We start from the raw sequence: 13,650 nt of genomic DNA, 5'->3' as shown, positions 1-13,650 counted from the left end.
TTATCATTCTGCTGACTCCCCCACCAACCCCCCCCCCTCCCCCCCTTAGATCAGTGTTTTCCAAAAAATTTGCCTCCAGCTGTTGCAAAACTCCCAGCATGCCCAGTAAGCCAAAGGCTGTCCAAACATATTTCTCCAGCTGTTGCAAAACAACAACCCCCAGCATGCCCAGACAGCCAAAGGCTGTCTAAACAATTTGCCTCCAGCTGTTGCAAAACTACAACTCCCAGCGTGCCCGGACAGCCAAAGGCTGTCCGGGCATGCTAGAAGTTGTAGTTTTGCAACAGCTGGAGGCACACTGTTTGGAAAACGTTGCTGGAGATGAGGGATAACTGTGAATACATCTTTGATTTTACTTTTTAGTCATATTTTCCTTTAGTCACATTAACCTTTTCTTAGTATTTATTTTTCTATTCTTCCAATGCATCCACAATAAAAGATACAACTTATAGGAAACCTGTCATCAGTGTCACCTGTCAGTACAGACAGGTAGTGCAGGTAACACTGATGACAACCATACTTACCTGTCCCACCTCCGTGTTCCCGTTCTCCTGCTATCTTCCTCCGTATCTTTCATTCGGGGTCGACTTGGAGCATGGGCGGAGCTTCCTCACGTCACTGCTCCTGCTTCTCTGCTGGGTCCCACTGTGGTGATGTGGTGTTCCGGTACCGTATTGCTTACCGTACCTAGTGTGGTGGTCCCCAAAGTCAGAGTAACTACGCTCAGGTAGGGTCCCCCAGCCCCTAGTCGCCTCTCCTCTACTCTAATTCTACAGTCTTGATATATGTACATATTAAGTAATAATACTTACCTTGTTTAGCGTTGCAGGACCTTCGGTTATTTGACCATGTGAATATCCTCTATGGTATGTTGGAGGACCTTTGGAGGTCCTTGGGTCACGTGTTGCCCATAATCCTTTGTAATGGTGATTGACAGAAGTATGGACCAATTAGCACTAGTCCAGCCCCTGCCCATATAAGGGAGCTGTGGCCAATTATCACTCTCTTGGGTTGCTGCTCTCGTGGATGCTGGACTAACCTACCTCCGCTAAAGCTTGCGTGACTACTGGACCGCAACTAAATCCCCTAAATCCAGTGGAACAGTGCATATTATCCTAAAGACTCTAAATTGCTAAAGTCCCAACCTTTGTCAATCTCCAAAAAAAGCTTGCATGTATAGCAACTTTTCCGGTTATGAAGCTTGCATAAAATCTTCAGTAAAAGTTACAACTGTTTCAGCAAACTCTCCGGGTGTGGACATTCCCTTATTATCTACCTCCCTATCGCATTACTGAGGAGCCCTCACCCTGGTGTTACGAATAGGAAGGGTTAACAAGCATCCTTTAATCGCCGCACAGCTACACTCCCCATACCCTACTCCCCCAGGCTATCACAGTGATATCAGGAAGCTCTGCCTGTGCTCCAAGTCTGCCCCAGCAGATAAGAACCATTTGGCCCATCTAGTCTGCCCAATATTCTGAATGCTATGAATAGTCCCTGGCCCTATCTTATATGAAGGATAGCCTTATACCTATCTCTATCTTATATGAAGGATAGCCTTATACCTATCTCTATCTTATATGAAGGATAGCCTTATACCTATCTCTAGCTTATATGAAGGATAGCCTTATACCTATCTCTATCTTATATGAAGGATAGCCTTATACCTATCTCTATCTTATATGAAGGATAGCCTTATACCTATCTCTATCTTATATGAAGGATAGCCTTATACCTATCTCTATCTTATATGAAGGATAGCCTTATACCTATCTCTATCTTATATGAAGGATAGCCTTATACCTATCTCTATCTTATATGAAGGATAGCCTTATACCTATCCCTATCTTATATGAAGGATAGCCTTATACCTATCTCTATCTTATATGAAGGATAGCCTTATACCTATCTCTATCTTATATGAAGGATAGCCTTATACCTATCTCTATCTTATATGAAGGATAGCCTTATGCTTATCCCATACATGTTTAAACTCCTTCACTGTATTTGCAGCGACCACTTCTGCAGGAAGGCTATTCCATGCATCCACTACTCTCTCAGTAAAGTAATACTTCCTCATATTACTGCAGAAACCTTTTCCCTCTAATTTAAAACGATGTCCTCTTGTGGTAGTTTTTCTTCTTTTAAATATGCTCTCCTCCTTTACCATGTTGATTCCCTTTATGTATTTAAAAGTCTCTATCATATCCCCTCTGTCTCTTCTCTCTTCCAAGCTATACATGTTAAGGTCCTTTAACCTTTCCTGGTAAGTTATATCCTGCAATCCATGTACTAGCTTAGTATCTTCTTTGAACTCTCTCTAGAGTATCTATATCCTTCTGGAGATACGGCCTCCAGTACTGCGCACAATACTACAAGTGAGGTCTCAACAGTGTTTTTTACAGCGGCATGAGCACTTCTCTCTTTCTACTGCTTATACCTCTCCCTATACATCCAAGCATTCTGCTAGCATTTCCTGCTGCTCTATTACATTGTCTTCCTACCTTTAAGTCTTCTGAAATAATTACTCCTAAATCCCTCTCCTCAGATACTGAGGTCAGGACTGTGTCAAATATTCTATATTTTTCCCGAGGGTTTTTATGTCCCAGGTGCATTATCTTGCACTTATCCACATTAAAATCAACTGGTGCCAGAAAGTTGAACAGATTTGTAAATTACTTCTATTAAAATATTTTAATCCTTCTAGTACTTATCAGCTGCTGTTATGATCCACAGGAAGTTCTTTTCTTATTGAATTTCCTTTCTGCCTTACCACAGTGCTCTCTACTGACACCTCTGTCCATTTTTGGAACTGTCCAAAGTAGGAGCAAATCCGCATAGAAAAAATATCCAGCTCCTAAAATGAACAGAGGTGTCAGCAGAGAGCACTGTGGTCAGGCAGAAAGGAAATTCAAAAATAAAAGAACTTCCTGTGGATCATAACAGCAGCTGATAAGTACTGGAAGAATTAAGATTTTTTAGTAGAAGTAATTTACATATCTGTCTAACTTTCCGGCACCAATTGATTAAAAAAAAAAAAAAATTCCAGTGGAGTACCCCTTTAAATGTCAGTGTCCAGAGTTCTGACCATTCTTCTAGTTTTCCTAAATCCTTTTTCATTTGGCGTATCACTCCAGGAACATCAACCCTGTTACATATCTTTGTGTCATGAGCAAAAAGACCAATACCACAATACCTTACCATCTAGACCTTTAGCAATATCACTAATGAGGATATTAAACAAAATTGGTCACACTACAGATCCCTGAGATAGCAGGAGAACTGGAACATGGAGCAGGGACAGGTATGTCAACCGTCCCGAATCCGGTGGGGCATTTCCACTTTTGGGGTGATGTTCCTTTGTCCTGGAATGCCTCCTAATGAGGCACCTACATTTAAATGCCATAATAAGAGCCATTGGCTCCTCACCCTGTCAATCACTCTTGTGCCTGTGGCTTCATTTAGCCAGCAGACGCAAGAAGCTGGACCCTTCCTTCTGTGCTCCAGCGCACGAGTGATGTCATCAGACGCCGGAGTGCAGAGGAAGAGGAAACAACAGAAGAAGCGGCCGTGCTGAGCTGGAGGGGCCAACAGTAGAAGAGGACCGAATAACAGCCGCAGGAGCTGACCTTGAAGAAAACCTGCAGAAGGTAAGTATGCCGGAGCCGGAGGGGAGGCTGGGCCAGTTTTAGTGCTGCTTGCTGCCTACTATGGGGTGGCGTGGGGGGGGGGGGGGGGGGGCTCTTCCTTCTATGGGGAACTGTGCTTACTATGGGGGGGGGGGGGGGAAACTCTACTGATGCCTACTATGGGAGGACTGCTGCTGCTGCCTACTATTGGAGGAACTCCGCTGCTGTCTACTATGGGGGGGACTCTGCTGCTGTCCACTATTGGGGAAACTCTGCTGCTGTCCACTATGGGGGAAACTCTGCTGCTGCCCACTGGGGGAAACTCTGCAGCTGCCCACTATGGGGGGACTGCTGCCTACTATGGGGGACCGCTGCCTACTACGGGGAAACTGCTGCCTATTATGGGGGAAACTTGCCTACTATGGGGGAATCTGCAGCGTACCCAATGTGGAGAACTTCCGCTGCCTACCTAATGTGGGGGCTATCTATTACATTCCTGCCTAGCAAATATGGGAGGCTATCTACTATCTACAAGCTATTATGGAGACTAACTACCAAGCTAGTAGGGGGGGGGGGGCTGCCTACTACCTTCATATGAGAGTTTTCATACAGGGGACAGTTATTTGGGGGATTTACCTACTGAGGCAACTCTCTCTCTCAGGGGGGGCTACCTACTTGGGGCACCAATGTAATGGGGGAAACTACCTGAAGGGACCTGTCTACGTACAGGAGCGACCAGAGCTATCAGAGAAGAAGTCCCCTGCTACCTACTATGGGGGAAAATCTGCTGCTGCCTTCTATCGGGGAACTCTGCTGCTGCCTACTATGGGGGAAACTCTCCTGCTGTTTACTATGGAGGAAACTGCTGCTGCCCACTATGGGGGGAATCCTGCTGCTGCCTACTATGAAGGAATCTCTGCTGCTTCCTCTTATGGGAGGAACTCGGCTGCTTCCTACTATGGGGGGAATTCTGCTGCTGCCTACTATGGGGGCAACTCTGCTGCTGTCTATTATGCGGGGAACTCTGCTGCTTCCTACTATTGGGGGAACTCTGCTGCTGCCCACAATAAGGGGAACTCTGCTGCTGCCCACTATGGAGGAAACTCTACTGCTGCCCATTATGGAGGAAACTCTGCTGCTGTCTACTATGGGGGGACTGCTGCCTACTATGGGGGAACTCTGCCTACTACGGGGGAACTGCTGCTGCCTATTATGGGGGAAACTGTTGCCTACTATGGGGGAGTCTGCTGTGTAGCCAATGTGGGGGACTTCCACTGCCTACTTAATGTGGGGGCTATCTAAAACGTTGTTGCCTAACAAATTTTGGAGGCTATCTACTACCTACAAGCTATTATGGAGACTAACTGCCAAGCTAATAGGGGGGCTACCTACTACCTTCATATGAGAGTTTTCATACAGGGGACAGCTATCTGGGGGATTAACCTACTGAGGCAACCTGAGGGGGGGGGGGGGGGTACCTACTTGGGGCACCTATGTGATGGGGGAAACTACCTGAAGGGACCTGTCTACTTACAGGAGCGACCAGAGCTATCAGACAAGACGTCCCCTGATATAACTGTATGTAATCACTTATATGGTCTGTAGTGGTAATAATTGGGGTTGTTGTCAGTCACCTGATCTCACTGTATGTAATCTCTTATATGGTCTGTAGTGGTAATGATGGGGGTTGTCGTCAGTCACCTGATCTCACTGTATGTAATCTCTTATATGGTCTGTAGTGGTAATGATGGGGGTTGTCGTCAGTCACCTGATATAACTGTATGTAATCTCTTATATGGTCTGTAGTGGTAATGATGGGGGTTGTTGTCAGTCACCTGATATAACTGTATGTAATCTCTTATATGGTCTGTAGTGGTAATGATGGGGGTTGTTGTCAGTCACCTGATATAACTGTATGTAATCTCTTATATGGTCTGTAGTGGTAATGATGGGGGTTGTTGTCAGTCACCTGATATAACTGTATGTAATCTCTTATATGGTCTGTAGTGGTAATGATGGGGGTTGTTGTCAGTCACCTGATATAACTGTATGTAATCTCTTATATGGTCTGTAGTGGTAATGATGGGGGTTGTTGTCAGTCACCTGATATAACTGTATGTAATCTCTTATATGGTCTGTAGTGGTAATGATGGGGGTTGTTGTCAGTCACCTGATATAACTGTATGTAATCTCTTATATGGTCTGTAGTGGTAATGATGGGGGTTGTTGTCAGTCACCTGACATAACGGTATACATACCTCCCAACGTTTGCTGAGAGCAAAGATGGACAAACCACACCCCTAACTGTACCCATTGCCACACACCCTAACCCCACCCTCAGTCACGCCCTAACCACGCCTGCAGTTGCAGAATGGGAAATACATCTTTAACAGCCATAATGTTGTCAGTCTGTCACCTAAGTTTGGGAGGACCTTATACTGACAGACTGACAACAATCCCCATCATTACCTCTACAGACCATAATAAGAGATTACATACAGTTATATCAGGTGACTTACTACAACCCCCATCATTACCACTACAGACTATATAAGAGATTACATACAGTGAGATCAGGTGATGGACAACAACCCCCATCATTACCACTACAGACCATATAAGAGATTACATACAGTTATATCAGGTGACTGACAACAACCCCCATCATTACCACTACAGACTATATAAATGATTACATACAATCATATCAGGTGACTGACAACAACCCCCATCATTACCTCTACAGACCATATAAGAGATTACATACAGTTATATCAGGTGACTTACTACAACCCCCATCATTACCACTACAGACTATATAAGAGATTACATACAGTGAGATCAGGTGATGGACAACAACCCCCATCATTACCACTACAGACCATATAAGAGATTACATACAGTTATATCAGGTGAATGACAAAAACCCCCATCATTACCTCTACAGACCATATAAGTGATTACATAGTTATATCAGGTGACTGACAACAACCCCCATCATTACCATTACAGACCATGTAAGTGATTACATACAGTTATATCAGGTGACTGACAACAACCCCCATCATTACTACTACAGACCATGTAAGTGATTACATACAGTTATATCAGGTGACTGACAACAACCCCCATCATTACCACTACAGACTATATAAATGATTACATACAGTTATATCAGATGACTGACAACAACCCCCATCATTACCACTACAGACTATATAAATGATTACATACAGTCATATCAGGTGACTGACAGTGTTTTTTTGCTCAGCGACCCATGGTCCAGCTAAGAAGCTTCAGCCTAGGAACCTGCCCTGATCGTGTCCAAGGTACACATCTGCACAGCTTGTTACAATGTATCAGGCCTTCCTCATGTAACAAGACCTTCACCTATGTCAGTCAAATTTGATCAGGACAAATTTTCAGATAACAGAAGAAGTCTGCACTACCATTAACCCCTGGATACAAAGCGATGCAGTTCTGGCAACAGGTGGTGCTCAGCTTGAAAGCAGAAGAAATCCAATGAATGCAATTTGAAGACAGAACAAGCTTCAACTCTCCGGTGGATGCAAACAGAAATTCTTTATTTTTGAAACATCAGACAGACATTTCTAAAATCAGGAGAAAGCAGAAGCTGTGATACTCCATGGAGTGAATACAGGTAACACCGTGTGCTTCTACAGACCTGCCCCTCACTGCATGGAGTATCACAGCTTCTGCCACCTCCTGATTTTAGAAACATCTGTCTGATGTTTCAAGAATTAAGAATTTCTGTTTGCATCCACCGGAGAGTTGCCGCTTGTTCTGATTTCAAATTGCATATATTCAGTAAGAGCAAGCAGTGATCTTAAATAATATCTGTTGTTTCACAAAACTTCCCACCATTTGATTTGTTAATGTGATTCCTAAGATTTAAAAAATCACTTCTCTGTAATCTGCTGTCCACTGTCTCTTGTAAGGGAAATCTATGTTTAGTAACAGCCAGTCTAGGACAAATTAAAGGAAGCAGGGGTGGGAAATGCCATGTGCTCTGTGCAGGAGAGAGAAGACCCAGAAAGCCTGGCCTGTGTACCCACAAGATGAGCCTGTCTGCCTGCTGAAGATGATCCCCACTGTTACTCAAAGGTCAATCACTTCCCTCTAATCTCTGACCACCTGTATAAATACCAGTGTACATACTGTTGTGTGTCTACTTTTCGGCAGCAGCAACAACAGCAGCTCAGTGTTTAGTGTAACCCCTTCCTTGCTGCGATCCTTCTGCTGTTTCCTTTCATCAATCACGTCTGGGCAGGGAAGGAGTGCATCGCTGATCTCACACACTCCCTCTGACCCTGCCTACTTGCCTATCCACCATAAACAGCGAATCGACAACCATGTTGTCGGTCCCTACCTAAGTAAGTGATGGAAGTCACCGTCAACAAAATAAACTACGGGAACAGACAGGTCTGGAAACAGTTAGGAGGCACACAAACTAACAGAATGTATTCTAAATAAACATACACATTAAGTCTGAGTCTACTAGCCAAGTCGGTAACAGGAAATATCAAAGTACAACTTCACAAATACAGAAGAAGGGTCAGAATGCCAAGCCAAAAGTCACAAATACCAGATATCAGGAATGCAGGATATAAACGCTAGTTACTAGAGAAACTCTTTCAAAGATGAGGTCTGAAAGCACACTGATGGTTTATATAGCCAGCTGAATCCAGCAGGGTCAGCTGACCAGCCAGAAAGCTAGGCATAGCCACAGCAACCAGATAAACAAAAGACTCTCAGTACAGGTTAACTCTATGGGTTCTGACATCATCAGTAACATCATCAGTAACACCATCTTGCCATCTATAGTACTGTACTGTGTAAATCATCCTCCAGGACAGTACCAGCTTGTTCAGCCCAGTGCATTTTCTCCTAGACTATGGAGCATGTTGTGCTGCGATTAGCCAGATAAGTAAAAGAGGAAGGCCCTGTGCATGAACTACTGAAAAACAACTCAGCACTGTTCTTGCTTCTTGAAATGGAGTGAATCGGAAATAGCTGATCACCATGGAGAGGAATCATAGAGGCTCAATAACAGCAGTGCCACTAAAATCTCCTTTTCACCCCTCTGAAGGGTTAAAGGGGTACTACTGTGCTGACAACTTATCCCCTATCTAAAGGATAAGGGATACGTTGCCTGATCGCATGGGGTCCTACTGCTGGGGACCCCAGCGATCTCGCACGCAGCACCCCGCTCTCATCAGGCCCCGGAGCGAACTTCCTCTCCGGGTCTGATGACGGGGCCGGTGATCGTGATGTCACAGCTCCGCCCCCGTGTGACATCACGCTCCGCCCCTAAATGAAAGTCTATGGCAGGGGGCAAGCCCTAGACTTCCATTGAGGGGGCGGAGCCGTGAAGTCACGATACTCCGGCCCTGTGATCGGCAGTCATCAGACCCGGAGCGATGTTCACTCCGGGGCCTCATGAGAGCGGGGTGCTGCATGCGAGATCGCGGGGGTCCCCAGCGGCAGGACCCCGCACGATCAGGCAACTGATCCCCTATCCTTTAGATAGGGGATAAGTTGTCAGCACGGTAGTACCCCTTTAATCTATCAAAACCATGCAGGTTTATAAAAATCTTTTGAAACAACTATACACCAAGTATATGAAAAAATCAAAGGTGTTTTTATTGCACATTGATAAAGCTTTATTTACATGTAGCCCATTTCCAATGTATGGATTTGATCAAGTCAAAGCTGAGTTATCTCACTTTTTCCAGGGTGGGTCCTCCCCTATGGTCTTATTGACATGAGAAACTTCTTACAGTATCTCGATCCACATGGTGGCAAGGCTCCAGGCGGTGTCAGGCCTCTATACTGCAGCTCAAACACAGCTGCGATATTTTATGTTCCCTTTATTATTTATTGGATGGGGCCGGGATCAGAAAGGCCTGCAAACCCCCAGTAGACAGACATAAGTCAAGTCCATAAACTATGTTGTCGAGTCTCTCCATGCAGAAAGTAGTCCCTGCAGATAAGGCAGCCCGAATATCCCTACCTTTATTTTGACTTACATGTCTGGGAAACGTTGCAGAGCTTTCTTCACATTCAGCAACATGATCCTTGTGGTCTGGGATAGGCATGTCTAACAACATCTATTACCTCTGCGGTCGCCGCAGCCAATGAATGCGAACATCTGTTGTCTTGTGGTTTTTCAAGCTCATTTATAGCGACATGTAAAGGGCTGTAGGAAAGTGGCCTAGATTGTGGTACGCTCACAGCGACATACAAAATGGCTGCCGGCCAGGAGCAGGGAAGCTCCCTTGGCAAAACAGATGAAAGGGAGGTGATTTTTTTTCCCGAATTTTTCTCAGTTGGACCATTCATCTTGTCAACGTGGAAAAATGAGCCGTGCTGTGTGTTTCACAATGACAGCGATATATCAGGAACAGGCTGAGGGGTTGCGGAATGTCAGGGACATGAGGAAATATGTAATGATTATAGCCTTGTAGAATTGTTGTGGTAAAGATAGAAACAAGTGTTCCTGAGATGGACTTCTAGATAATGACTTTTTTGTTATTGTCCGCTAGTTCATATGGAGCGCTCAGGAGTAGTTAACAGATCAATCACACCAGATAGGATCCTGTGGATGCAAGTGGGGGGGGGGGGGGCGCAGATTTGCTGAGCTCAGCATTTTCCCTGGACAATGGGGAGGGAAAACTTCTCTGTAAGAGGTTTCCTGTCTATTTAGACAATATAATAGCAGGACATAAGAGCTGAAATGCTCAAAATGCTGGATTTGCTAATTCAAAGAAGTAACAGTTAAAGGAGTACTCCCTAAAAAAAGCTCCAAATCCACCACACTACCAGGATATTTTCCTTGTAAATGAATCCTACCTGATAAGCATGGCTCCTGTTGCCCATGTTGTCTTCTCTGGCTGCTTGATAATCTTTGCCATCCTTCTCTCCCCTTGCCTACATCTTCCAGCAATCATTACAGCTCTGCTCTGCCAGCCCCATTCCTCTCTAAGAGCAGCCTCCACCCTCCTGCTCTGAGCAGAGAGAAAGTGAGAGAGATACAGTGTCTGATTGACAGAGGCTACACATACCTCCCAGTTCTCAGCACTAAAGGGGACATGACTCATCAGTGCAGGGCAGAAACCACATGGTCTGTGTCTCTCAGGGTAGGGGCAGCTTTCAGAGAGGGAAATAAAGACAGAGTGGATGGCTGGATGATGTCATTCTCTCACTTTATGCATGTAAGTGACAACCAAAAAGGGGAAATTGCTCTAAATAGCTAATGAATGATATTTAGACAAATAAGTTCATGGGAGGTAAAAGATTGGTTATGGGTTTAGTTCCCCGTAGTACCCCTTTAATGAATAGTAGTGTCAGGTATTCTGCACAGAGGTGAACCCCCATACTACTATATACACAGTGCTGCCTCCTAAATATAATCCCCCCCCCTTATTCTGCATGTGCCTCAATATTTTAGAACATGTAGTGCAGTAGTCTTCAAACTGTGGACCTTCAGATGTTGCAAAACTACAACTCCCAGCATGCCCAGACTGCCTTTGGCTGTCTGGGCATGCTGAGAGTTGTAGTTATGCAACATTTGGCGGTCCACAGTAATTTAATATATGAATCACATTCTTGTTGTATCGCATCTGGAGGGTTTGGTCAGATGACCAGATATATTAGTACGTTCTGTTCCTCAGATGCTCAATGTCTTCATTGAAGTCAAATAAACAGTATAGTGTGAGAGAATCCCAGCCCTATAGTAGCAGTAGATAAAAATCTGCATTGGACACTCAGTTTCTAGGCAGAGCTGTTATAGCTGAACTGTAATGGCCACCATACTTTTTAATAAAAAGTCAGCCATACCCACTGACTTCCATGGGACCCGTGACTGTCTAAAGCAGGGGTACTCAACTACTTTTGTTAAGTGTCTACCTGTCTACGTCTGCCATCAGTTGATGGTCCGAGCAGAACGCTAAGCCTGGTTCATACCTAGTGATAGCACTTTCATGCAAGAAAGAGGCGCTGCCTGTTGTAGAACATTATTATTGCCCTTATACATCACAGGGTAAAACGAGCGACTGAAGTGTGGAGGAGGTATATCTATGACCTCAATACTGCCACACAATGTGCCCCTAAATATGATACTCCCACATACTGTGTCCCTAAATATAATGCTACCACACAGTGGGGTGTGCCCCTAAATATAATACTGTTGCACACTGTACCCCACTGAATTTAATACTGCCACATACTGTGCCACTAAATATAATAATATAATACTTCCACACAATGTACACCTAAATAAAATACTGAAACACACTGCACACCTGAATTTAATGCTGGAACACACTGTACACCTAAATATATTACTGACATACATCTTACCTCTAAATACAATACTGCCACACACTGTGCCCTTGAATATAATACTGCCACACACTGTGCCCCTAAGTATAATACTGCCAAACACTGTGCCCCTGAATATAGTACTGTTGCACGCTGCAAGAGACTTGAAAAAAGGGGCACATGCTCCCGAAACGCGTCATCAATTTCTTGATAAAACCTTTTTTATTTTAACCACAGTGTCCGCGGTTTGTCCCGGTTACCAGTGCGGCGCTCGCCCCATATAAAACCCATTTTTGCTCCTCTGGATACTCCAGTGACTCCAAGATTCCTGAATATAATATTGCCACACACTGTGCCCCCCCCCCCAATAATACTGCCACATACTGTGCCAATGAATAATTCTGACACACACCAGGTCCCTAATATAAAACTGCTAATGCCACTGTACCCCTTAAAACAATGAATAATGTCTCTGTTTCCTCTTAAACAATAATTGAGCCTGCCATTCTCCTAATAAACTCTGGCACTTTTACCTTAATGAACTTTGTCACTATGTCCTTTAATGAACCGTGCCACTATGATCTTAAATAATTGTTTCCCAACCTGTGATGCTCCAGCCTGTCTGCCTTCTCCAGAGGATTCACACTGAATGAAAGATAAATCAAGGCTTCTCATATTTCTCCGACCATAAAGTTCTGGGAAGTTGTCCCTTGTGTAAATACTAGTACTCCAACTATGTACATAGTTCTGCTTACTAAATGTTTTTAGAACATCTAGTGCAGTGGTCTCTAAGATATGGACCTCCAGATGTTGCAAAACTACTACTATGTACACAGTGCTGCCTCCTAAATGTAATCTCCCCTCTTTAGTCTACATGTGCCCCAATATTTTAGAACATCTAGTGTAGTGGTCTCATCTCCAAACTGTGGACCTCCAGATGTTGCAAAACTACAACTCCCATCGTGCCCAGGCAGTCATTGTCCTACTATGTACACAGTGTTGCCTCCTAAATATAATCTCCCCCTTTAGTTTGCATATTCCCCAATGGTTTAGAACATTCTGTGCAATCGTCTCCAAACTGTAGACCGCCAGATATTGCAAAACTACAACTCTCACTATTAGCATGTCCAGACAGCGATTGGCCTTCTATGTACACAGTGTTGCCTCCTAAATATAATATCCTCCCTTTATTTGGCATGTGCCCCGATGTTTAAGAACATCTAGTACAGGGGTTTCCAAACTTTGGTCCTCTAGATGTTACAATACTGCACTCCCTAACATGCCCAGACAGCTGTTGGCCTACTATGTACACAGTGCTGACCATTAAATGTAATCTCCCCCTTAAGCCTGTATGTGCCCCACTGTTTTAGAACATTTAATGCAGTGGTCTCCAAACTGTGGACCTCCAGATGTTGCAAAACTCCTACTTCCAGCATGCCCAGGCAGTGCTGCATCCTAAATGTAATCTCCCCCTTCAGTTAGCATATTTCACAGTGGTTAAGAACATCTAGTGCAGTGGTCTCCAAACTGTGGACTGGATGTTGCAAAACTACAACTCTCACTATTAGCATGTCAAGACAGCCATTGACCTTCTATGTACACAGTGCTGCCTCCAAAATGTAATCTCCCCTTTAGTTTGCATATTCCCCAATGGTTTAGAACATCTTGTGCAGTGGTC

Source organism: Hyla sarda, chromosome 3 (assembly GCF_029499605.1).
Source record: "Hyla sarda isolate aHylSar1 chromosome 3, aHylSar1.hap1, whole genome shotgun sequence".
Classification (NCBI taxonomy): Eukaryota; Metazoa; Chordata; class Amphibia; order Anura; family Hylidae; genus Hyla; species Hyla sarda.
The sequence above is the reverse complement of the archived record's forward strand: the minus strand, read 5'-3'. Positions refer to the sequence as shown.